The 24,669-nt window shown below is 38.5% G+C and overlaps 1 pseudogene; it reads right to left on the reverse strand.

The window, feature by feature from the left end:
* Nucleotides 1-14,670: 14,670 nt before the first annotated feature.
* Nucleotides 14,671-20,915, reverse strand: LOC140502505 (rab GDP dissociation inhibitor beta-like; annotated as a pseudogene).
* Nucleotides 20,916-24,669: the final 3,754 nt, after the last annotated feature.

Genomic DNA, 24,669 nt, shown 5'->3' on the forward strand with positions numbered 1-24,669 from the left:
GTCTGTAACAAGAAAATCGGAGTACACACTGATAAGACAGAGACACTAATTCACTAAGGTCTCAGTCTGCTCTTGAAAACTGCACTAACAAATTACCAGTGGAAGGAGGGGGTTCACTTAGAAGGGCCCACGCATTGTCAATAAGTATTCAGGAGACAAGTCCAAGAGGAAGAACCAAAGGTGCCTTAATATTGTGGGGGGGTTTTAATCAATGGTATTAGTAATGACTGAAAGAGAACTTGGTATTTGCATTTTTTCTACTTAATGTAACCACTAGGGGGGTTGCTATCTCAGCTGATGGTCTGGTAAGGTAGATTTTTAGATTTTAAAAGTCTCAAATTCACATAAATTTTGTCATTTGAATTGTAGTTAGGAATCACATTAATGGCTCATGATGATGCCCTGGGTTAGAGAGCAAAAAACTCTCTAAAAGTGGGCTTGGGAGCTAGGATCCCAGCCCTGCCCTAAGTAAGATCCCTCTCCTGTGTGGGCAACTAGAGCTGTTCAGGGCCCTCATACCTTATCCAAAAGGATTCCAGAAAATACAAATTTGAGAAATAAGATTCAATCAATAAGATATAGTCTTTAATTTTAGAAATACGTGCCAGCGCATCCAGGAGGCGGAGGTAAGGACCACCAGTTCCTCTGTGTCTGTTGTGTTTGTTTTTTCAATGCTAAGGTCACCTGATTAAACACCTTGCATCTAATCCATTTAGCTTTCGCCTACATTTCAGGTTGAGACCTTCTGATGTCTCTGCTGCTGCCATGGTTACTCTGCTTCTCCATGGGTGGGGAGAACCCCCTCCACTTCCCTCCTCTCTGTGTTCTTTCTCCTTCCTCTCAAGAGAAATAATCAAAACCTTCTTCTAGTCCTGATCTCTCTTTAGCTTCCTCTCTTCTCAAATTAAATAAGTTTTGTTCCCATACCCTATCTGCTCGATTACAGCTCCTAAGGTCTTGAGTATCTTAGGTATCCCTTTGCAAGACAGTTTAAACCTTGTCAGAAAGACTGTTCAATTTATTTTTTTTTAGGAAATGTCAGTTTTTCACTCTCATTTTACAGATAAAGAAACTGACACAAAAGAATTCAGTAATTTAGGCAGAGATGCAAAGCTGGGCAGTGGCAACGAGGATAAGACTGGAATCCCAAACCCTCTCATCCCAAACTTCTTCATGTACATTAGGGCTACACATCCTGAGCCAATTCATTCTCTCACAATGACTGGATGAAAACAAAATTAGGAACCAAGATACAGTTGAAACAAGGTAGGAACACAATGTGAGACAAGGAACATTCATTTGGCATTTTTCACCAAAGGGGAGATATTCAGCAGAGTATCTTGGGAGCTATGTACTCATAATTTATCTGGCGCCTAGAATAACCTGTTCTGTAAACACAAGATGGTGGGCAATCAGTAGCTAAGAAAACATCATCGCAGGGACAGATGTGACAAGGTTAGAGGGGGGAGAGATTACATAGCCCTGTCTGACTCCTCCTCCAATTCCCACACACGAAACTCACATTCACAGCCATGTGATTGATGCTCCTGGAAACCTTCTTGCAGTGCTGTGTGTGAGCTAATTATAGGGAATGACCTGCAGTCACTTAGTCAGGAGTGAGGGAGAGGATCATTAGGTGAGACAGCTGATAGTTGCTTATTCAAGAGAGGACTGCTTTTGAAGAGAGCAGAGTAAAAAAGCTTGGCAGAAACTCAGCACCTCTTAGAAGACCAGATTAGTCAAAAGGAAGAAAAGGAGGAAGCATTGTGGACGTCTTAAAGAAGCAGACAAAGATGTCTGTGTTTGGGATTTCTCAGCTGCCTCCAGAAAATGTCCATTTATTTTCTTTATGCCCTTTTTACATTTTAAGTGGAATCTCGTGAATGTGCCTTTTCAGGGATCCCAATTTCACCGATTTCACCACACCTCATGTTGCCATTTTAATGAAGCGTCGTTTTCTCCAGAGGGTGTGGGAACAAAACTTCTTTAATGGCCCCTCAGAGCAAATACTGAGCTCTTCAAACATTCTCTCAGATTCAATCAGCTACCCCACAACTCACTTCCTTTTAACAAAGTGGGTTGTTTACCAACTCTAGTAGCCAACAAACAGGATTTTCTTTTACCTCCAAAGCTATAGGTCCTTTGTATAACACCTGCAGGATGCTTAGCATACCCGGAAACCTGGGGTCAAACATCTCAAGCTTACTTTGGTGAGGTTCTCCTTGAATCACGATACCATGTCCTACAATTACAAAAGCCTGTTGACCGCTAGGAAGTCATCAGGAAATCACAGGTTTGTGGAATTTTTGATTGGAAAAAGGACTGCAGAAATCAGTCTAGTCCATTCTCCCATCATTTTCTTTCAAAATTTATTTTACCCTCTGGTTCTAGAACATCAGGGCAGTTTTCCTTGATAATTTCTTGAAAGATGATTTGTCTAGATTCTTTTTTTAATCATGGCTTTCAGGTAGTCCAATAATTTTTAAATTGTCTCTCCAGGATCTATTTTCTAGGTCAGTTGTTTTTTCAATGGGATATTTTACACTGTCTGCAATTTTTTCATTCCTTTGGTTTTGTTTTATAATTTCTTGATTTTTCATAAAGTCATTAGCTTCCATCTGCTCCATTCTAATCTTTAAGGAATTATTTTCTTCAGGGAGCTTTTGGACCTCCTTTTCCATCTGGCTAATTCTACTTTTTAGGGCATTCTTCTCCTCATTGGCTTTTTGAATCTCTTTTGTCATTTGGGTTACTCCATTTTTTAAAGTATTATTTTCTTCAGCATTTTTTGGGCCTCCTTTAGCAAACAGTTGACTCATTTTTCATAATTTTCTTGCATCATGCTCATTTCCCTTCTCAATTTTTACTCCACTTCTCTTACTTGATTTTCAAAATCCTTTTTGAGCTCTTCTATGGACTGAGACCAATTCATATTCTTCTTAGAGGCTTTGACTTTGTTGTCTTTTTCTGTTTGCCATATTTTGGTCTTCCTTGTCACCAAAGTAAGATTCTGTAGTCTTATTCTTTTTCCGGTTTTTGCTCATTTCCACAGTCCACTTGACTTTTGAGCTTCGAGTGGGGGTTGAGGGCATACTGTCAACCTCTAGATCACCCCACAATCTGTGGGCCTAGAGCTCCAGAAATAGTGGCTACCATGGATTCCTCCACCCCCTTTACCCTCTGCAGCCCTGGGGCTGGGGCAGATCCCTCTACTCTCTCACACAGGTCACACAGGTTTTTTCCACTGACCTTCCAATTTGTCCTTGTGTTTTGGGGTTGTGAAGTTTGGAAACCACCCCAGGTGCCCAAGATTCAGTCCCCCTAGGCCTGCTCAGGTCCTGTCTGTGTCGACACAGCCCACGCTGGACTGTGCTCTGCTGCCAGCATGGTGCAATAGATACTTCTCATTAACCTTCCAGGCTGTCTTGGGCTGGAGATTTGCTTCACTGTCATTTTGTGGGTTCTGCAGCTCCAGAATTTGTTTAGAATCATTTTTTGGAGGTATTTGGCTGGGTTTGGGGGGAGAGCTCCAGAAAGTATGTGCTGTTATTCTACCATCTTGACCCTGTCCCCTTCCCCCATCATTTTAAAGAAAAGGAAACTAACCTAGAGAGCACAAATGATCCATCTGAGGTCACTTGAAGAGCATTGGAAAATTAACTTACGTGGGTAAAAATGAAAAAGGTATGACGTAAAATATCATACAATGAAAAGTGAGGTAGATTTATAGACTATTCAAGATGAAAGGCACCTAAGAGTTCATGGGTTATCTGTCTCCCATAGCATGTAAACTCATGGAGAGCAAGGACTGTATATGTATCATTTTGTCTTTGCGTTCTATTTCCCCACCCACCCCAATCAAACCTAACTCAGTGCTTGCACACATTCAGATGTGTGCAAATTCAAATGATCTCATTGATTCAGAATTTCCAATGATTCAAATCTTATTGAATTATTGGCCATCTGTACCATTTATCTCTGATATAAACATATATATCCACATACATATATACACCTATACATACATACACATACACACACATATACATATATACACATATATGCTTGGCAAGTTTTAAAATTTGTCCAAATAAATGCTGAAATGTGATCCTGAAATCAGGCCTTGATCTACTTGGGCTTTCCTTTGTGGATGGACAGGCCAAATTCCTCTGAGTGATTAGGTTCCTTTCAGGAGATTCTGCAATGTGATGGAATTTGATCTAATCAGCAAAATTTTATGAAAACGAACATCTGAAGGAACTTACCATTGACTGTCAGCCGTCAATTTAGACTCTCAGCAGTCTGGGGCCCTAAGAAGTGAAGTGACTTGACTAAGATAGCAAAGCTAGGATGTATCAGAGGTAAAATTTAAACCTAGACTTTCCTGACCCCTAGGTTAGTTCTCTATCCACTATACCACAGAAATTTTGTAATATGTCATAAGAAATATTTTCTCATTTACATTCCTTGGGAATATGATGAAACAAACTCCCTTGTTTCATATAGCTACAAGAAGCAGTATGTTATAATTGACAGAATGCTGAATTTAGAGCCAGAAAACCTAAGTTTGATACCTCACTTTGCTGCTTAAGACCTTACATGTATTCATTTAACCTTCCCAAGCCTCAGTTTCATCATCTATAATATGATCTCTAAGGTCCCTTCCATCTTAAATCTATGCTCCTGTGAACTTCCTTTTATCTTTTGGTTTAATTTCTCATAAGAGATTTAAAATGGATCTAGGTCAGTTTTTCCAATAGTAAATTGATTCACTGGATCACTGAAAAAGATTTCACAGAGTAGCAATAGCTAAATTAACATTTGTATTGAAGGTGTCTGTTGCCTCTATAAGGTTATGTGTGAGATTAGACAGCATGGGTTGTCTAAATGTAGCTCATTAAAGGCATTAATAGATATGTCTAGAATATTATCTATCCCTCTCTAAAAGAGATTGTAATTCCTACCTTAAGGAGAACAGGAGAAGGATTTCAAGGCTGGAAAGTCGGCTTTCATCTCAGAGAGATACTGAATTAGAATTATATCTATCTGTCCCGCCCCCAAATATTGACAGTCCAAGAACACAATTTTAGTTCAAAACAATCTATTTTCTTGATATTACATTCAAATTTAATTGCAGGAAAAAAGAAACAGGCTTAACAGGATTAACTCTTTCAATTATCTCTTCTTTGAATTAGCAAAATGTTACCCACCCAAATCTCAATGAAGTCAGCAAGGATAAGATTTCCGTTTTGCTACTGTTTGCAAATATGTTATATGGTGAACATCTGCATGATGTAAACAAACTAAAAAGAAATAAATAATTCAGTGTTCCTGTTTTTATATACTAAAGTAATAAACTCCCATTTTAATAAGGTTTAGTTATATCCTAGTTATCTTCTCAAAGTGGGATTCTACCTGAACACAAACTAGATACCAACATACAGAAGAGTGTATTTTAACAAGTTCAAATAAAGTATTCAGAATCAGTATTTTTGAGATTCGAATATAGTTATTCCATTATGAAGAAATACTCTAATCCCCAATTTTGTTTAAAATTGAATTTCAACTCCAGTCTTACCATAAACAAAAAAAAAAATGTTATGTAACTTTTGAAAATGCTGATATTATAAAGACAGAAAAATATTATACCATAAAATTTAGGGATTAAGAAGACAGGGTGGGAAATATGAATAAAAATAAGAGTAAAAGAAGGATATTAAAGGATTGCTGTTTCTTTTGTTTTGTTTGGTTGATTTTTTTTTTTTTAGGTACAGAATTAGAGAGACAATAGGGAGAACCAAACTCAAAAGAGTAAGAATTTGGGGGACCTGACCTTGGATGTAGCCTAAATGGAAAAGTCTCAATCCAAAGAGGGAAGAAATCTCTTTTGGCCCTTATCCTGAACTGCCTAAGAGAGAGATTATATCAATAGAGTCTGGGTTAGGGCCTCAAGAAGTGAACTTCAATCTGATGAATTTGTCAAGTAGGTGAGAGGACTGCAACTTTGACCTAGAATTGGAAGTCAGGAGAGAGGGGTGAGGTGGGAGAGAAGGAACACTAGAGATTCATAAGAGATTCTTCTTTGGTATCTAGAGGAATTGAAAGAGTTCTATCACACTGATGACATAACTCCAAAATGTTGCTAATGTTTATTTCTTTTTTATGGAGTAAGAACTTTTATTTTTTTTCCTGGTTTATATACCAATTGTTAGAAGTCATTTCTAAATGCTTACAAATTCTTTTTTTTATAATATATTCATTTGATTTATTTTTAATGCTCTACAATCACTATCACAAAACTTAGATTTTTCCCTCTACCTACCTCCCACTACCCCCCTCCCTGCCCAAGACAGCATACAACTCTATATAGAATCTACACATACGTTCCTATTGAATACATTTTCATTATAGTCATGCTGTGTAGAAGAACTAAAATAAATGGGAGAAATCATATAAAAAACTGAAACATATTACACACACACACACACACACACACACACACACACACAAAATGATCTACTACATTCTGCGATTGAATTACATAGATCTTTCTCTGAATGTGGAAGGCATTTTGCCTTAGAAGACCACTGAGAATTTTTTTTTAATGTCCTTGCATTGCTATGAAGATCCAAGTGTATCAGAAAAAACTCTCCCGCACTGTGGTCATTGCTGTGCACAAAGTTCTCCTGGTTCTGCTCCTTTCACTCAGCATCAGATCATATAAGTCTTTCCAGGCCTCTCTGAAGTCTTCTTGTTCATCATTTCTTATGGCGCAATAGTATTCCATTACATTCATATACCATAATTTATTCAGCCATTCCCCAACTGATGGGCATCCCCTTGATTTTCAGTTCTTGGCCACTATAAAGAGTGCTGCTATAAATACTTTTGTACATGTGGGACCCTTTCCCATTTTTATGATCTCTTGGGGATACAGTCCTAGAAGCGATATTGCTGGGTCAAAGGGTATGCACATTTTTTGTAACCCTTTGGCCATAGTTCCAAACTGCTCTCCAGAATGGTTGGATGAGCTCACAGCTCCACCAACAACAAATTAATGTTCCAACTCTCCCACACTCTCTCCAACATTTATCATTTTCCTGTTCTGTCCTGTTTGCCAATCTAATCAGTGTAATGTAGTACTTCAGAGTTGTTTTGATTTGCATCTCTCTAATCAAAAGTGATTGAGAGCATTTTTTCATGTGATTATAGATATCTTTAATTTCTTCCTCTGAAAATTGCCTGTTCATATCCTTTCACCATTTATCAATTGAAGAATGATTTGTATTGTTGTACATTTGACTCAGTTCTCTATATATTCTAGAAATGAGGCCTTTGTTTCCAAGATTAGCTATAAATATTTTTTCCCGATATGCTACATCCCTCCAAATTTTGGTTGTATTTGGTTTGGTTGTGCAAAAATTTTTCAGTTTAATATAATCAAAATTATCCATCTTGAATTTCATAATGTTTTCTATCTCTTCTTTAGTCAAAAATTCTTCCCTTCTCCATAAATCTGATAAATACACTATCTCTTGCTCCTCCAGTTTGTCCATGACATCAATCTTTATACCTAGATCGTTTACCCATTTGGACTTTATTCTTGTGTAGGATGTCAGGCATGGGTCTATGCCTAGTTTCCACCAAACTGTTATCTAGTTTTCCCAGCAATTTTTGTCAAACAGTGAGTTCTTATCCCAGAAGCTGGGGTCCTTGGGTTTATCAAACAAGAGATTGCTATATTCATTGCCTACTGTGTGTTGAGTACTTAGCATATTCCTTCTGTTTCTTAGCCAGTACCAAGTGGTTTTGATAATTGCTGCTTTATAGTACAGTTTGAGGTTTGGTAGCGCTAGGCCACCTTCCGCAGCATTTCTTTTCATTAGTCCCTTTGATATTCTGGACCTTTTGTTCTTCCAAATGAATTTTGATATTATTTTATCCAGCTCTAGAAAATAATTATCTGATAGTTTAATTAGTATGGCACTAAATAAGTAAATTAATTTAGGTAGAATTGTCATTTTTATTATATTGACTTGCCCTACCCATGAGCAACTGATGTTTTTCCACTTACTTAGATCTGACTTTATTTGTGCAAAAAATGTTTTGTAATTGTGTTCATGTAGTACCTGGGTTTGTTTTGGCAGGTAAACTCCCAAATATTTTATAGTGTCTACCCTAGCATTAAATGGAATTTCTCTTTCTATCTCTTGCTGTTGGACTTTGTTATTAATATATAGGAATGCAGAAGATTTGCGCGCACTTATTTTGCAACCTGCAACTTTGCCCAAGTTGTTTATTATTTCAAGTAGTTTCTTTCTTGACTCTCTGGGATTCTCTAAGTATATCATCATATCATCTGCAAAGAGTGATAACTTAGTTTTTTCTTTGCCCGTTCTTATTCCTTCAATTTCTTTATCTTGTCCAATTGCTACAGCTAACATTTCTAGTACCATGTTGAATAACAGCAGTGATAATGGACAACCTTGTTTTACCCCTGATCTTATTGGAAATGTATCTAGCTTATCTCCATTGCATATAGTGCTTGCTGATAGTTTTAAGTAGATACTGCTTATTATTTTATGGAAAATTCCCTTTATTCCTATGTTCTCCAGTGTTTGTAATAGGAATGGGTGATGTACTTTGTCAAAAGCTTTTTCTGCATCTGTTGAGATAATCATGTGGTTTTTGTTAGTTTTGTTGTTGATATGATGGATAATACTAATAGTTTTCCTAATATTGAACAAGCCCTGCATTCCTAGTATTAATCCCACCTGATCATAGTGTATTATTCTCATGATAAGATGCTGTATTCATTTCACTAAAATCTTATTTAAAATCTTATTTAAAATTTTTGCATCTATATTCATTAGAGAAATTGGTGTATAATTTTCTTTCTCTGTTTTGTCTCTTCCTGGTTTAGGTATGAAAACCATATTTGTATCATAAAAAAAATTTGGGAGGACTCCTTCTTCCCCAATTTTCAAAAATAGTCTATATAATATTGGAATTAACTGTTCTTTAAATGTTTAAGAGAATTCACTTGTAAATCCATCTAGCCCTGGAGATTTTTTCCTAGAGAGTTTGTTGATGGCTTGTTCAATTTCTTTTTCTGAGATGAGGTTTAAGTATTCAACTTCTTCTTTTGTTAATCTGGGTAATTTGTATTTTTAAAAGTATCCATCAAATTTAGATTATCAAATTTGTGGGCATAAAGTTGGGCAAAATAATTTCTAATTATTGTTTTAATTTCCCCCTCATTGGAGGTGAGTTCACTCCTCTCACTTTGATATTAGTCATTAGATTTTCTTCTTTCTTGTTTTTAATCAAATTGACCAAAGGTTCATCAATTTTATTAGTTTTTTCATAAAACCAACTATTGGTTTTATTTATTAATTCAATAGTTTTCTTAATTTCACTTTTATTAATCTCTCCTTTGGTTTTCAGTATTTCTAATTTGGTATTAACTTGGGGATTTTCAATTTGTTTTTTTTCTAACTTTTTCAGCTGCATGCCCAGGTCATTGATCTTCTCTTTCTCTGTTTTATTTACGTAGGCATTCAAAGATATAAAACTTCCCCTAAGAACTGCTTTTGCAGTATCCCGTAAGATTTGGTAGGTTGTCTCATTATTGTCATTTTCTTCAATGAAGTTGTTGATGGTTTCTATGACTTCTTCTTTAACCCACTCCTTCTTTAGGATTAGATTATTTAGTTTCCAATTGATTTTTGGTTTATCTTTCTATGGCCTTTTGTTACATATAATTTTTATTGCATTATGATCTGAGAAGGATGCATTGATTATCTCTGCCTTTCTGCACTGGATTGTGAGGTTTTTATGTCCTAGCATATGGTCAGTTTTTGTATATGTGCCATGTACTGCTGAGAAAAAGATATATTCCATTCTATTCCCATTCAGTTTTCTCCAGAGATCTATCATATGTACCTTATCCAAAGTTTTATTTACCTCCTTAACCTCTTTCTTGTTTATTTTGAAGTTAGATTTATCAAGTTCAGAGAGGGGGAGGTTGAGGTCCCCCACTAGTACAGTTTTACTGTCAATTTCTTCCTTCAACTCCCCCAACTTCTCCTCTAAGAATTTAGATGCTATACCACATGTAGCTACACCACTACATGTTTAGTAATGATATTGCTTCATTGTCTATGGTGCCTTTTAGCAGGATATAGTTTCCTTCCTTATCTCTTTTGATTAGATCTATTTCTGCTTTTGCTTTGTCTGAGATTAGGATTGCTACCCCTGCTTTTCTTACATCAGCTGAAGCATAATATGTTCTGCTCCAACCTTTTATTTTTACCCTGTGTGTATCTCCCCATTTCAAATGTGTTTTTGTAAACAACACATTGTTGGATTGTGGCTTTTAATCCATTGTGCTATCCATCTCCATTTTATGGGAGAGTTCATTCCATTCACATTCAGAGTTATGATTACAATCTGTGTATTTACCTCCATCCTCTTTCCCACTGTTTGTGCTTTTAGCTCTCCCATCTCTCTTCCCCTCCTCAATAGTTTTCACTTTTCACCACCACCTCCTGCAAACTTCCCTTCCTTCAGCCCCCCCTTTTACTCCCCTTTACCCTTACTGCTTCTTCCTTCCCTTTTACTTTCCCCTCCCCTTTCTTCTCCCTTTCCCTCCTACTGCCTATAGAGCTAGTTAGAATTATATACTTAAGTTTATTGTTCCCTCTTTGAACCAAATCAGATGAGTACCTCTCAAACAATGCTCATCTCCCTTCCCTCTTTCCCTCTACTATAATTTTGTACTTCTTCCTGTGATGTAATTTACCATTTTCTGCTTCCTCCTTTTCACACCTCCTGTTACAATCCCTTTGCATGCTTAAACCATATTTTTAACATGACATCATTTACTTTATACCCATTCCCTCTATGTATATCCCTTTTATATTTCATGATAGATGTACAATTCTCAAGATTAACAAGTATCATCTTCCCTTATAGGGAGGTAAACAGTTTGCCCAAATTGAGTAACAAATTGGTTTTTTTCCCTCCTGTTTACCTTTTTATGCCTCTCTTGAGACCTGCATTTGAAGATTGAATTTTCTCTTAAGTTCTGGTGTTTTTGTCAGGAAGGTCTGGAAATCCCTTACTTCACTGAATGACCATCTCCTTGCCTCAAATATTATGCTGAACTTTGCTTGGTAGTTGATCCTTGGTTGTAGTCCCATCTCCTTTGCCTTTCGGAATATCGAATTCCAATTCCTTCAATCTTTTAATGTGGAAGCTGCAAGGCCCTGTGTGATCCTGACAGTAGCTCCTTGATATTTGAATGGTTTCTTTCCAGCTGCCTGTAGCATTTTCTCCTTCACTTGATAGTTCTGGAATTTGGCAATGATATTTCTTGGGGTTTTGAGTTTGGGATCCCTTTAGGGAGGTGAACAGTGGAATCTTTCGATGACTGTTTTGCCCTCTGGATCTAGCAATTTTGGATAGTTTTTCTTGATGATTTCCTGGAAGATATTGTCCAGACTTTTTTTCATCATGGCTTTCTGGCAGGCTAATAATTCTTAAATTTTCTCTCCTGGATCTATTTTCTAGGTCAGTTGCTTTTCCAATTAGATATTTTACATTTTCTTCTATCTTTTCATTCTTCAGATTTTGTTTGACTGACTCTTGCTGTCTCACAGAGTCATTAGTTTCTACTTGCCCAATTCTAATTTTTATCAAATTGTTTTCCTCAGTTAACTTTTGCATCTCCTTTTCCATCTGTCCAATTTTTCCTTTTAAGGAGTTATTTTCTCCAGTTAATTTTTGTACTTACTTTTCCATTTGTTCAGTTTTCTTTTTTAAAGAGATGTTCTCCTTGGTGAATTCTTTTTTTATACTTTTAAAATCATTGGCCAGTTTTTCTTCCATTCCTTCTTCAGTTGTTCCAGGAGAGCTATTTGTGCATGCAAGCAGTTCATAGTCCCTTCTGAAGTTTCAGATGGAAGTACAGTCTCACTACTGACCTCTTTGGTATTTGTGTTTTGGTCTTTGTCTCCATGGAAAGATTCTATGGGTTTTTGGAGCTGGTTTTGCTTTTTCTTGTTCATGATGGTGATTGTGTGTTGTAGCTTCTGGTTCTTTCAGTTAGAAGCTGCAAAACTTGGTGTTGAGCTGACTTGTGTGAAAAAACTAAAAGCAAGTGTTTTTTTATCTTTTTGTTTTGTGTTTCCCTGATCTGCCCCGGGGTTAGCTTGTTAAGTGTGGGAGAGGGGTGGTCTGGTCATGGGAGATCTCCTCAGTTGAACTGAGGCAAAGGCAAGCTCAGGGCATGGTGATCCTAGCTGCCCTATTGTCTTCCCATTTCCCCTGGAGTACTGAGGCATGCCTAGATCCTAATGTGAGTTTCCACCCCTCCTGGGGCTCCTCTCCTGGTACTGAGGCTTGCCTGGGTCCTAGTGAGAATTTCCAGTGGCCTGTGGCCCCTCTCCTTCCACTTCACCTCTGCCACAGTAGGAGGAATCCCCTTTAGCTATTTGCCTAGCCTCAGGTGTTATAAAACTATTTGCCTCCTCTGCTGTTCCCGCTGATTCAGGATTTTTTCTGGGGAAATATTTTATGGTTCTTTCAAGGTCATCAAGGGAGGAGGAGAGAGCATTTACTAATCACTGCACCATCCTGGCTCCTGGAAGTTCAAGTAGGTGACTAACAGACATTTAATCTGTGGGCTGAAAGTCTCAGAAGCTGTTGCAGCTGATATGGGGTGCTGAGCGGTTGTCACTAGCTCGACTCTGCTGGTTTCTCACCCTGGGTTGCCGCTCCACCAATTCTGCCTGCTGTTGTCTCAGGTTTCCCCAGAAGCCCTCCTGCTCCACTGCGCTGGACACGCTGTACTGTGGGCTCACCCCTGCGGAACAGATCCTTCCCGTGGACCTTCCAGTCTATCCTGGGCTTTGAATCTGCCACAGTCTGTCTCCTATCGGATTCTGCACCTCCAAAATTTGGTCAGATTCTCTTTTTAGAGGTATCTGAAGGAGTTTGTCTAAGAGTTTAGGTGAGTCATTATTCTCACTCTGCCATCTTGCTCCACCTCCCCATCCCCCACCCCTGCTAATATTTACTGATTGATTACTCTAAGAAGTGAGCTACCAACCTGAAACAAAGGGATAACAATATGAAATCATCCCTATTGTACTGAAAACAAAACCCTCACAAAAGTTGAGGTTCTTCATGGATACTTCCATAGTTGCAACTGGGCCCATATGTTAAAAGCATCCTTGGATACCTTCTTCTCTGCTACCCCATGCTTTCCAAAGGTCAAAGGAAAGGCAAGTCTTACATCCACAAGCAATTATAGCAATGTTCCCTCCCTTCTTGCAATGTTGCTAATTGTTGCTTCCCTAAATACTTAAATTTTTTCTACTATATTTGTCATTTTCTTATTTCCTCTCATTCTATTGTCAAGTCTCAACTCTCATTGAATATCCTCATCTGTTTTTCTGCTTTCTTTAATTATATCTTTTATTTGATCTGATAGCATTAGCATTTCTAGTTCCTACTTAATGTCTGGAAATATGTCATTTTTCAGCCAGAGCATGTTTCTCATGATGTTTTGAGTGGTTTCTTTTTGAATTTCAGTAGAGTGAGGTCAGGAAGTCAGATTACAAGGGGTTGAGAAGTGAGTGGGAGATGAGAAAATGGAGATTCAAACAGAAATGATTGTCTAAGAGTTTGGTTGAAAAAAGGAGAAAGAGACATAAGAAGATTACTTGAAGGTCAAATTCAAGGGTTTTTTGGTTGGTTAGTTTCCAATTTGGCTTTACTTTGCTCTACAGAAATCATTTGGAGCCATTTTATGAAGCATCATAGATTTAGAGGCTCTGTGAAAATAATACTGCATTGTGGGTTTTTGGTCATCAAAGATGCCAGGAGGATAAAAGGAACTTTCAAATCTTGCCTGCTATTACTTTTTTTTTCATCAGTTTTATTATATTAAAATACCAAAGGAAGCTTTAGGCACACAGGCCTCTCCTGAAATATGTAAACAGTTTTAAAAGCTAAAGTTGGGTTAAAAATCTATGCCTCTAACTATGAACCAACACTAGTGGCTGTGATATTTGGGTACCATCATAAAATATAATAAGGCAAAAATTGAAAGTTGTGAAACTTAAGGATGCTGTCCAGCACTTTGAAGTTTAATTTCATTAATGTTAACAAAATAGATAGTACATGAACTTAAAGCATTAACACTTGAGCCTAATAAGCATTCAAATGGAAAGGCTATAATATTTAAAAGACAGAAAAAGTGTATCAAATTCTATATTTCTGCCTTAGTGAGTATATGTTTAAACTGTGTTTTCCCTTTAAAAACAGAGAGAGAGAGAGAGAGAGAGAGTTCAGCTGAACATAATATTAACACTTCTGATCACTCATCCCAGAATAAAGATAGTGACATGATATTAAAAGGAGGGAGGGAAAAATTTAGAGACAGTACTCTTCAATCTCAAAGAAGTGGCTACAAGAGCAGGGGTATATAATACTGATTTCATATAATGTTCATTAGGTTTTTATATGACTCTGTGTTAGCTGGATGATTTGGGGGCATAGAGGACAAGTCAGAGAAGCCCCAAGGTAGCACCAGCAGGTTAGAAATGAGATGGTCTGAGCAGAGCCCACTCGATAAAAGGAAGCGTTGAAGTTCATGGTTCCACCCTCCAATCAGAGGAACAGAGAATGGTGGTGAATTAAAGTATTGGGATGTCTGGCTTTCTGTTCCCAATCAGCTGGAATATAGCAATTGTTGATGGCAACAAATTTCTGAACAATTAGTGCCAAGAGCTCTAATGCTGGTCTCATTTTTTGCTCATATTCTCTGGTTTCCCCAGTAGTACTAATGGTGCTTATATACTTTCCTTGTGCTACCACATTATGAGCAGAAGAAATCATGTAAGTGTAAGTATCTGACTGTGTTAACCTAGTTCTGTGGAATGATGATCTAGTAGGAGTTGGCATCACTAATATTTTTAATTGGGTGATTTAGGACACAAATAATTCTGATCACCTGGTCTTTCTTTTACATGACTAGGGTCACTGATGAGCTGCTTGCAGCTAGAAATCTCTCCTTTAGATTTTATACCAACCACTCTTCATTTGGTTTATTCAGCATATAGGTACCCAGATAAATAGCACTTGGCCTTGCAGATCCTTGAGCTCTTGCCAATGAATCACTATAAAATTTAATTCTATTGATAGTTTCATAACATGGTTGATTTAAAGTCATCAGCTCTGAAAATAACAAAGGCATTACCAGTAAAATCTATGACATTTTGGCTTTTGTACATATCTACCATCATAGTCTTCCTAGGATCAACACCCGCAAAAGTTCTGGAGTCTTTTTCATCAAAGTTGGTAATATATGCTAAAAATTTCCTGAACTAACATTTCTCAAACAATGCCTGCATGTTAGATGCCAAGGTTTACGCCCTAGTGGAAGGAACTTTGCAGATTTCCCCTCCCTTGCAAACAAAGTTTCCTTCAGTCACTTTGAAGAGCAGATCTTTGGTGACTTCTTTATAAAGCAGTATTTAAACCAACTGACCACTGGACATAAGAAATTTAGGAAATAGGTCCACATTCCAGACTCTTCCCCTTACTTTTGAGGCTGGTGGGGATCCTGGCATATTAAACTTTTCATACAAATTTTCCTGTGACATAATAGATGCAGTTTCACCTGCATAATAGGATCTTCTTTCCATCTACTGACATGATCCCAGAAAGGATATATTGTTGGCATGTGTGATCTTGGGGAATTCACTTAATTTCCCCATTTTTCAGTACCATTTATCACGAAGCCAGTTCCCATTGCAATTACTCTGTACTTCTCTTTTTTTTCTTTTTTAATTTATTTATTTATTTTTAGTTTTCACATTCATTTCCACAAGATTTTGAGTTCCAAATTTTCTCCTCATTTCTCCTCTCCTCCAACCCCAAAACACTGGTCACTCTGATTACCCTTTCCTCCAATCTGCCCTCACTTCTATCACACCCCTCCTTTCCCTTATCCCCATCTTCTCTCTTTTCTTGTAGAGCAAGACAGATTTCTATACCCTATTACCTGTATTTCTTATTTCCCAGTTGCATGTAAAAACAATTCTCAACATTCATTTCTAAAACTTTGAGTTCCAACTTCTTTCCCTTACTCCCTCCCCACCCATCCTCACTGAGAAGGCAAGCAATTCAACATAGGCTATATATGTGTAGTTTTGCAAAAGACTTTCATAATAGTCATGTTCTGTAAGAATGACTATATTTCCCTCCATCCTATCCTGTCCCCATTTATTCTATTCTCTCTTTTGACCTTGTCCCTCCCCAAAAGTGTTTACTTCTAATTACTCCCTCCTCCCATTTGTCCTCCCTTCTATCATCCCCCCACTTGTCCCCTTCTCCCCTACTTTCCTCTAGTGTAAGATAGATTTTCATACCAAATTGAGTGTGCATGTTCTTCCCTCCTTAAGTCAAATGTGATGTGAGTAAGCTTCACTCTTCGCCTCTCACCTCCCCCTTTTCCCCTCCTTTGAAAAATCTTTTTCTTGTTTCTTTTATGAGAGATAATTTGCCCCATTCCATTTCTCCCTTTCTCCTCCCAATATATTCCTCTCTCACCCCTTAATTTCTTTTTTTAAGATATGATCTCATCCTATTCAACTCACCCTGTGTTCTCTATCTATGTGTGTGTATATGTGTGTGTGCGCGTGTGTGTGTCTATAATCCCTCCAACTACTCAAATGCTGAGAAAAGTTTCAAGATTTACAAATATTATCTTTCCATGTAGGAATGTAAACAGTTCAGCTTTAGTAAGTCCCTTATGATTTCTCTTTCCTGTTTAGATTTTCATGCTTCTCTTGATTCTTGTGTTTAAAAGTCAAATTTTCTGTTCAGCTTTGGTCTTTTCATCAGGAATGCTTGAAAGTCCTCTATTTCATTGAATGACCATTTTTTCCCCTGAAATATTATACTCAGTTTTGCTGGGGAGGTGATTCTTGGGTTTGATCCTAGTTCCTTTGACTTTTGGAATATCATATTCCAAGTCCTTCAATCCCTTAATGTAGAAGCTGCTAGATCTTATGTCATCCTGATTGTATTTTCACAATACTCGAATTGTTTCTTTCTGGTTGCTTGCAATATTTTCTCCTTGACTTGGGAACTCTGGAATTTGGGTGCAATCTTCCTAGGAGTTTTTCTTTTGGGATCTCTTTCAGGAGATGATAGGTGGATTCTTTCAATATTTATTTTACCCTCTGATTCTAGAATATCAGGGCAGTTTTCCTTGATAATTTCATGAAAGATGATATCTAGGCTCTTTTTTTGATTATGGCTTTCAGGAAGTACCATAATTTTTAAATTGTCACTCCTGGATCTATTTTCCAGGTCAGTTGTTTTTCCAATCAGAAATTTCACATTGTCTTCCATTTTTTCATTCTTTTGATTTTGTTTTATAATATCTTGATTTCTCACAAAGTCATTATCTTCCATCTGCTCCATTCTAATTTTTAAAGAACTATTTTCTTCAGTGAGCTTTTGAACCTCCTTTTCCATTTGACTAATTCTGCTTTTTAAAGCATTCTTCTCCTCATTGCCCTTTTGGACCTGTCTTGCCATTTGAGTTAGTCTATTTTTAAAGGTGTTATTTTCTTCAGCATTTTTTGGGTCTCATTTAGCAAGCTGTTAACTCACTTTTCATGATTTTCTTGCATCACTCTCATTTCTCTTCCCAATTTTTCCTCCACGTCTCTTACTTGATTTTCAAAATCCTTTTTGAGCTGTTCCATGGACTGAGACCATTGAATATTTATTTTGGAGGTTTTGGATGGAGAAGCCTTGACTTTTATGTCTTCCTCTAATGGTATGCTTTGTTCTTCCTCATCTGAAAGGGTAGAAGAAAATACCTGTTCACCAAGAAAGTAACCTTCTATAGTCCTATTTTTTTTCCCTTTTGGGGGTATTTTCCCAGCCAGTTACTTGGACTTTGAGTCCTTTGTCAAGTGAAAGGTATCCTTTAGGAACCTGTAAATTCTCAGTTCCTCCAAGGTGGCAAATCAAGGGATAAGAGTTTACTTCTCTCCTGGCTTGCACTCTGGTCTGGGAGTAACCAAAAGCTTTTCTGCCCAGGATCTGGGAGTAGAATTCCCTCTTCAGAGCCTCCATCAGCTCTATCACACCAGTGCTCCTCCTCACCCCAGGACTGCCACTGAGGGCTGAGATTCAGATCAGCTGGATCTCCCCAGAGTCTTTAGGCCAAGGGCTCCAAAAATGGATGCTGCTGAATCCTGGGGCCTCCTGGGGCTGGGGCTAGGGTTAGGCCAGAACCCTGCTCCCTTCTCACCCAGGTGAAAGAGTATTCTCACTGACTTTTGAAGCTGTCTTTGGCATTTGTGGGAATCTGGGAACCACAGCTGCTGCCCAGGATTCCACACCCCAGCTTGCTCCAGTCCTGTTCCTACCACGTGGCATGGCCAAGGCTGCACTGCATTCACTCTGAGCCCAGTGCAATAGACCTTTCCTAACCTCCTTTCAGGCTATCTTGGGCTGGAAATATCTTTTGCTCTGTCATTTTGTGGCTTCTGCTGCTCTAGAATTTGTTCAGAGTCATTTTTTACAGGTATTTTATGGGTTGTGGGAAGAGAGTTTCTACTGGTCTGATCTCCTACTCTGCCATCTTGGCTCCACCACCCCTCCCCCCCCCACTTTGTACTTCTCATTCATGGAAGGGCCAGGAGAGGAAAGAGAAAGGAAGGAAAAAATTGGGGGAAAGACCAAGAGTTGGGAAGGGAGAAAACCCAAACCTAAAAGAGTTGCAGAGAGTAGAGAAGCCCTGCAATGTTTTGTGAGCACAGGGAGGACATAAAATGAAGTTGAGAAAGGGAGAACACACCAACACCCACCCCCCACTACCCCACCTCTGCCTGGACACAGAGAGAAATAAGAGAGTAAGCAGGAAGATCAGGGGAGGAAGGTGTAAAATAAGAGAAGGGGTAATTTTTTAAGGATGGTAGGAGACCTGGGTATGTTTGTAGATGGCAGGGAAGGAGCCAAGAGCTTAAGAAAGATTAAAGATTGGAAGAAAAGAGAGAATAAGTGGGAAAGCTGTTGAAGGAGTTAGAAGAGGAGGCCACATCAAGGGCACAAGTAGAAGAGTTACCCTTGGCAAGGAGAAGAATCATTCCTTCATGTGACTTTGAAGTAAAGGACAAAAAAATGGGAAATATTGAGAGAGTAGGAAGTATGGGGAATGATAAAGATGGAATTTATGGTCTATGCCATCAACTTTCTCCATTGAGAGAAATCATTCAGTAGCCTCCAAATGAGCAAAAGGTGTAGATGTAAGTCCAGCTGTTTGCATTGAGAAGTATTCCACTGTGCAGGATGGTGAAGCAATAGGAGAAACTGAGACAGAGAAATGACTGAAGTTGCTTTAGGAAGAAAATAGTTTAATATAAGAATACATAATGAAGTAGGAGGTAAAGTTATGGGGGATACCATATGAAAATCAAGGAGAAGAGATTTGGAATAGTGCTAAAGGAGATGTGATCCAGAGTCAGTTCAATAAGAATTTTTTTAAATCTCTTTGATATTAGATAGCATAAGTAGAAGATTAAATAGAGTAATATTTCATCAACTTGAAGAGCTTTAAAAAGCCCTTATTTGCAACTTTGATTGTACCTGGATCCTATGGAAACCCAGACCTATGCTATGCTTAGTTTCTTCAGAGAACCCTGCTGCCTCTAGGATGAAGTACAATCTTCTCAGTTTGGCATGGAAAGCCCAGCAGAATCTAGATCCAGTCAATTTGTCCAAGCTTATTGTACATAACTCCCTTTCATGTGCCCTAATTTCATAGGATCATAAATATATAAGCAAAAAGAACTTCAAAAGCTAACTGCTATGAACTCTTCATTTTATAGATGAAGAAGCTGACAAAATGGTCTTCCTTCTGTTCCTTATGTACAACCTTCCATCTCTCATCTCTGTGTCTTTGCCTAGGCTGTCTGCTTCCCCTACTGCCTCTCCCCAACCGACCTTAGCTGAAATGCACTCTTTTTCCACTTCCATGTTTTAGAAACCCTAGTTACCTTCAACATACAGCTCATGTATCCTCTTCTAAACAAAGACCTTCCTAATGTCCCTAATTGTATGCAGTCTCTTCCTACTCATTCTTTTCTAACCCTCTGAATTATGGACTCTGACTTTAACATTCAACTGAAACTGTTCTCTTCAAACTTACCAATGATCTCTAAATTGTTCATTTATAGCTCCTACTCAAATCTCATCCTCTTAATTTTTCTACAGCATTGGTGACCACCTTCTCCTCTTGGATGGTCTTTACTTTCTGAATTTAACAGTACTGCTTCCTCCTCTTTATTCTGTCTGTATGACTACTCTTATACCTTGTAGTGCCAACATGATATTCACAGCACCTACAGTGGCCATGAATATGCCAGTATAACTCTGAATTGCAAAATACAACAGACTCTCCACATGGAAAACAGAACCAAAACATTTATTCAGACACTAGAAAGCCAAATCCCAACACCAGAAATCCAAAACCATCATAGCAACAAAGAAATCACCATCCCCAAGCCTTCCCTCTGTTAGGCTTCCCCCAAACCAGTTCCCTTAAACAAATCACAAACAGGCTCCCTTCAACAAAATTACAAACAAACTCTCCCACTCACACTAGTTGTTGCCTGCTCTCTCTTTCCCAGCTCTAATTGCTCTGACTCACTTCCTGCTCCATCCATTTAGCAAACTCCTTCTACCCACTGGCTCCATGTGACCCAGATAGGACCTATTAATGGAGGGGAAAGATCTTCCCATTTAAATTACCATTACACACCCACATCCTGAAGGAAGAGGAAAAAGAGAGGCTACTCACATTCCATCTGGTGTAGGCCCATCTCTGGTCTGATCTCCAGTATACCAAGGGAAGAAGAGACGAAAGTGAGAAACTTCCAGAGAGGTGATATTTCCTTTCATCTTAAACCTTTTCTTTTCCCACTCCTTCCATCTTCTGACAATCACTGAAACCTGACTCAACTTTAATGACAGATCCTTCCTGACCACCCTTTCCAGCACTGGCTGCATTTTTAATTATTATCCTTGGCTGACTTGATGAGATAGGGAAGTTAGGACACTTTATACTCCTCATTGCCATTTGCAAGTTCTCCCTGTGCCATCATTACTCAATAACCTCTTCTACTTTGATCTCCATACAACCTACATCTTCTACCCAAAAATAATTCCAGTAGCTAGTGTCCACAAACCTGCCATATACTCCCCTTCCTTCCTCAATCATTTTAGTACCTAATTCACAATCTTTCTCTCCTAATTCCTGCTATCATTATTAGAGTCAACGTATATATTAATACTCCCTCAAACACCTTAATCTTCCAAATTCCCCAATCTATTTATGTCTGATGACCTACTCCTAAAAACTCACTTAAGTCACTCACAAAGATGTTTATACTCTTGATTTTGCCATCACTCATAAATTCATCCCCTCCATGTTAAAGAACTGTAAAATTCCCTTATCTGACAACAAACTACTAACTTCTCCTCCACCTCAATTTGCCTTCCCATACACCCCCAATCCTGATCTGTCTTGACCTCTCTGAAGCTTTCAACACTGTCAATCATCCTCTTCTTGATACTCACTTCTCTCTAGGTTTTTGGGACACTACTCTGTCTTGATAGCTCTCTTATCTATATGACTACTTCTTTTCAGACTCTTTTGCTGGATTCAGCTCACCACTAAGAATGGGTGCCCCACTGGTCTCTTTCCCGGGCCTCATGCTCCTCTCCCTCTAAATGACCACTTGAAAATCTCATCAGCTCCCATGATTCAATTATCATCTCTATTCTAATGATACAGTCCTAAAGTCTCTGCTGACCTTCAGACTCACATTTCTAAATACCCTTGGAAATCTTGAACTGGATGTCCAGTTGACATGTCCAAATCTAGTCTGTTGCTAAGGCAACATCTCTTAAATATACCCTATTCTCTTCCCTGATATTTCCAGCACCCTGGTACAAGCCTTCATCTCCTACTGTAATAGTCTCCTAGACTATTATAGTAACCTACTTGTTGTTCTGCCTGCCTCAAGTTTCTCCCCACTCTAGTCATCCTTCATTCAGCCACTAAAGTCATTTTCTTAAAGTACAGGTCTTACCACTTCACCCTCAACCCCACTCAAATCAACAACAATATCTTCCTGTGACTTCCAGGATCAAATACAAAATCTTCTGTTATGCAAAGCCTTTTATAATCTAGACGCCCCCCTCCCATGGCTTTCCAGTCTTCTTCTTATACCTTACACACACACACACACACACACACACACACACACACACACACACACACTTCAATTCAATTACATTGGCTTCCTTGCTATTCACCAAACAACACATCTCTCAGTTCCAGGCATTTTCTCTGGCTATCCCCTGTGCCTGGAATTCATTTCCTCTTCGTCTCTGCCTCCTGGCTTTCATGACTTCATTCAAGTCCTGACTGAAGTCTCACCTTCTACAGAAAGCCTTTTTCAACCCCTCTTTATTATGGTGCCTTCCCTCTTTGACTATTTCCTATCTACCTTGTATACAGTTTGTACCTACTTGTTTGTATGTTATCTCCCCCATCAGATTGGGAGTTCCTCAAGGTTAGGGGTTATCTTTTGTTTTATTTTGTATCCCTAGCACTTAGCATAGTGCCTGACATAAAGTAGACTCTTAATAAATGCATACTGACTGATTGATCAGTGTACATATTCTATCTCCTCACTTCCCAAACCAGTGGTGCAGTTATACCAAATAGGGTACCCCAAGCCCCAGATAGTCCACAACCTCACCTCTTTGGTAATTGTGGAGAAAGACAGAGAGAGAAGCACCACAATGACAGGATCCTTAGCATAATGCCAGAGTGGCTGTGCCCCATGCTTATAGAGGACCGTAAGGTGAGATAAAGGGACAGGAAAGGAAAAATAAACATACTACACAAACCACACACATCCCCCCATAAGAATCATATCCTTCCCTCCACAAGCTAGCACCAGGGCACTATTCTAGCTTCAAAACTCAGTCTTCAGAAATCTAAGCCCTCGAGTGCTTTTGACACTGATGCTCAGCATGGCTAGTAAATTAATAATCTTCTTCATGATTTATGTTGATGTTTCTGGTAGAGGAGCCCAAACACTGGTCAGACTTCTTCTGGAGCATTGTGTTCAGGTCCAGTCACCAATCTTTGGAAAAACATCAACAAGTTGGAAAAAGACTTTAAAAAGTCCAACTTGAATGGTGAGGGAAACGAAAAGAATGACACACCAGAACTGGGTGAAGGAACTAGCAAGTAATGTGAAGATGCTGAGCAGGGCTTCCTAAAACCTTTTCTGTGTCATGTTAGTCTGGAAAAGTCTATGGACCGCTTTATGAATAAGGATCTTGGATGCATACAATAACTGTTTAAATGCATAGAATAAATTGCATAGGATTATAAAAAAAGTTAATTACATTGAAATTAAGATGTGACTTTTTCTCATTCAAGTTCATGGTCTCCCTGAAATCTATCCTCAGACCTTCTGAGTTAAGAACTCCTAGATGGAAAAACATCCTCAAGGAACTGAAAGGATTAGACTTGTTCTACCTGGCCCCAGAGAACAAACAAAACTAGAAACAATGGGAAAGAAGTGCAAAGATTCAGGCTTGCTAGAAGGAAAAACATCCTGATCTAAGTTATCTCAAGGATGAAAAGGCCACCTACCTCAGGAGGTAGCTGGATCCCCCTCCACAGAGGTTTTCTAGAAGAGAACAGATGAAAATTTGTCAGGGATGGTACAGAGGGGAATAGAGCAGCCCCATCTCTCAGCCTTATCAAACAATAAGACATAGAAAGAGTCATTCCAGGAAAATTGCTTTGGGGAAGAATTCAGTTTCACATCAACAGTGAACTAGTATAGAACAGGAACAGAGATGGCTCAGGAGCATCTTGTTAAGTATTCAGGAGTCTTCAGAAGAGCATGATGAGCCAGTTCCCCTGCCTGGAGAGGTATACACTACATCACCATTTAACAGGCTGATGAAGCAACTGCATTAGCTAGGAACCAGGAATGATAGGAGTTGCTTTAGGAAGAACACAATTTCACTGACTTTTATGGAGTTGCATGAGGAATGATAAGATATCTTCAGCAGAGTCATGAGTAGAGGAAGAATTCCGTTTCACAGGAGTTCATTCAAAAGAGCATCAATTGAGACCAGAGGAATTCATTCACACTCACCGGATGTTGATTTTTATTCCAACCTTAGCCCTCCAGATCAACAGGAATGCAAGAATGTGAGGAATGCATTCGCCCTCCCCAGATGAGGTCAGCATCTGTTTACTGCTCAACATGGTAGAAAACCTGCTTGATCTTTATCAAGTGATGAGATAAAGCTTCATAGAGAATCCACATGTTTCTCTTTTTTAGAGGTCTTTAGAATTAGTTATATTGAAGGAACTGATGAATTATAAAGGCTGAAATGAAGCATTAAGCAGTCACCTTCCCTTCGTCCAAAACAAAAATTAGTCAAATAAGGATTGTTCTCGATCAGATCATCTAAAATATAGTTAGAATCTGTGAATGTTTCTTATTGATTTTTTAAAATGTTGCTGAAAATGAAGAG

This window comes from Notamacropus eugenii, chromosome 4, assembly GCF_028372415.1.
Source record: "Notamacropus eugenii isolate mMacEug1 chromosome 4, mMacEug1.pri_v2, whole genome shotgun sequence".
Lineage (NCBI taxonomy): Eukaryota > Metazoa > Chordata > Mammalia > Diprotodontia > Macropodidae > Notamacropus > Notamacropus eugenii.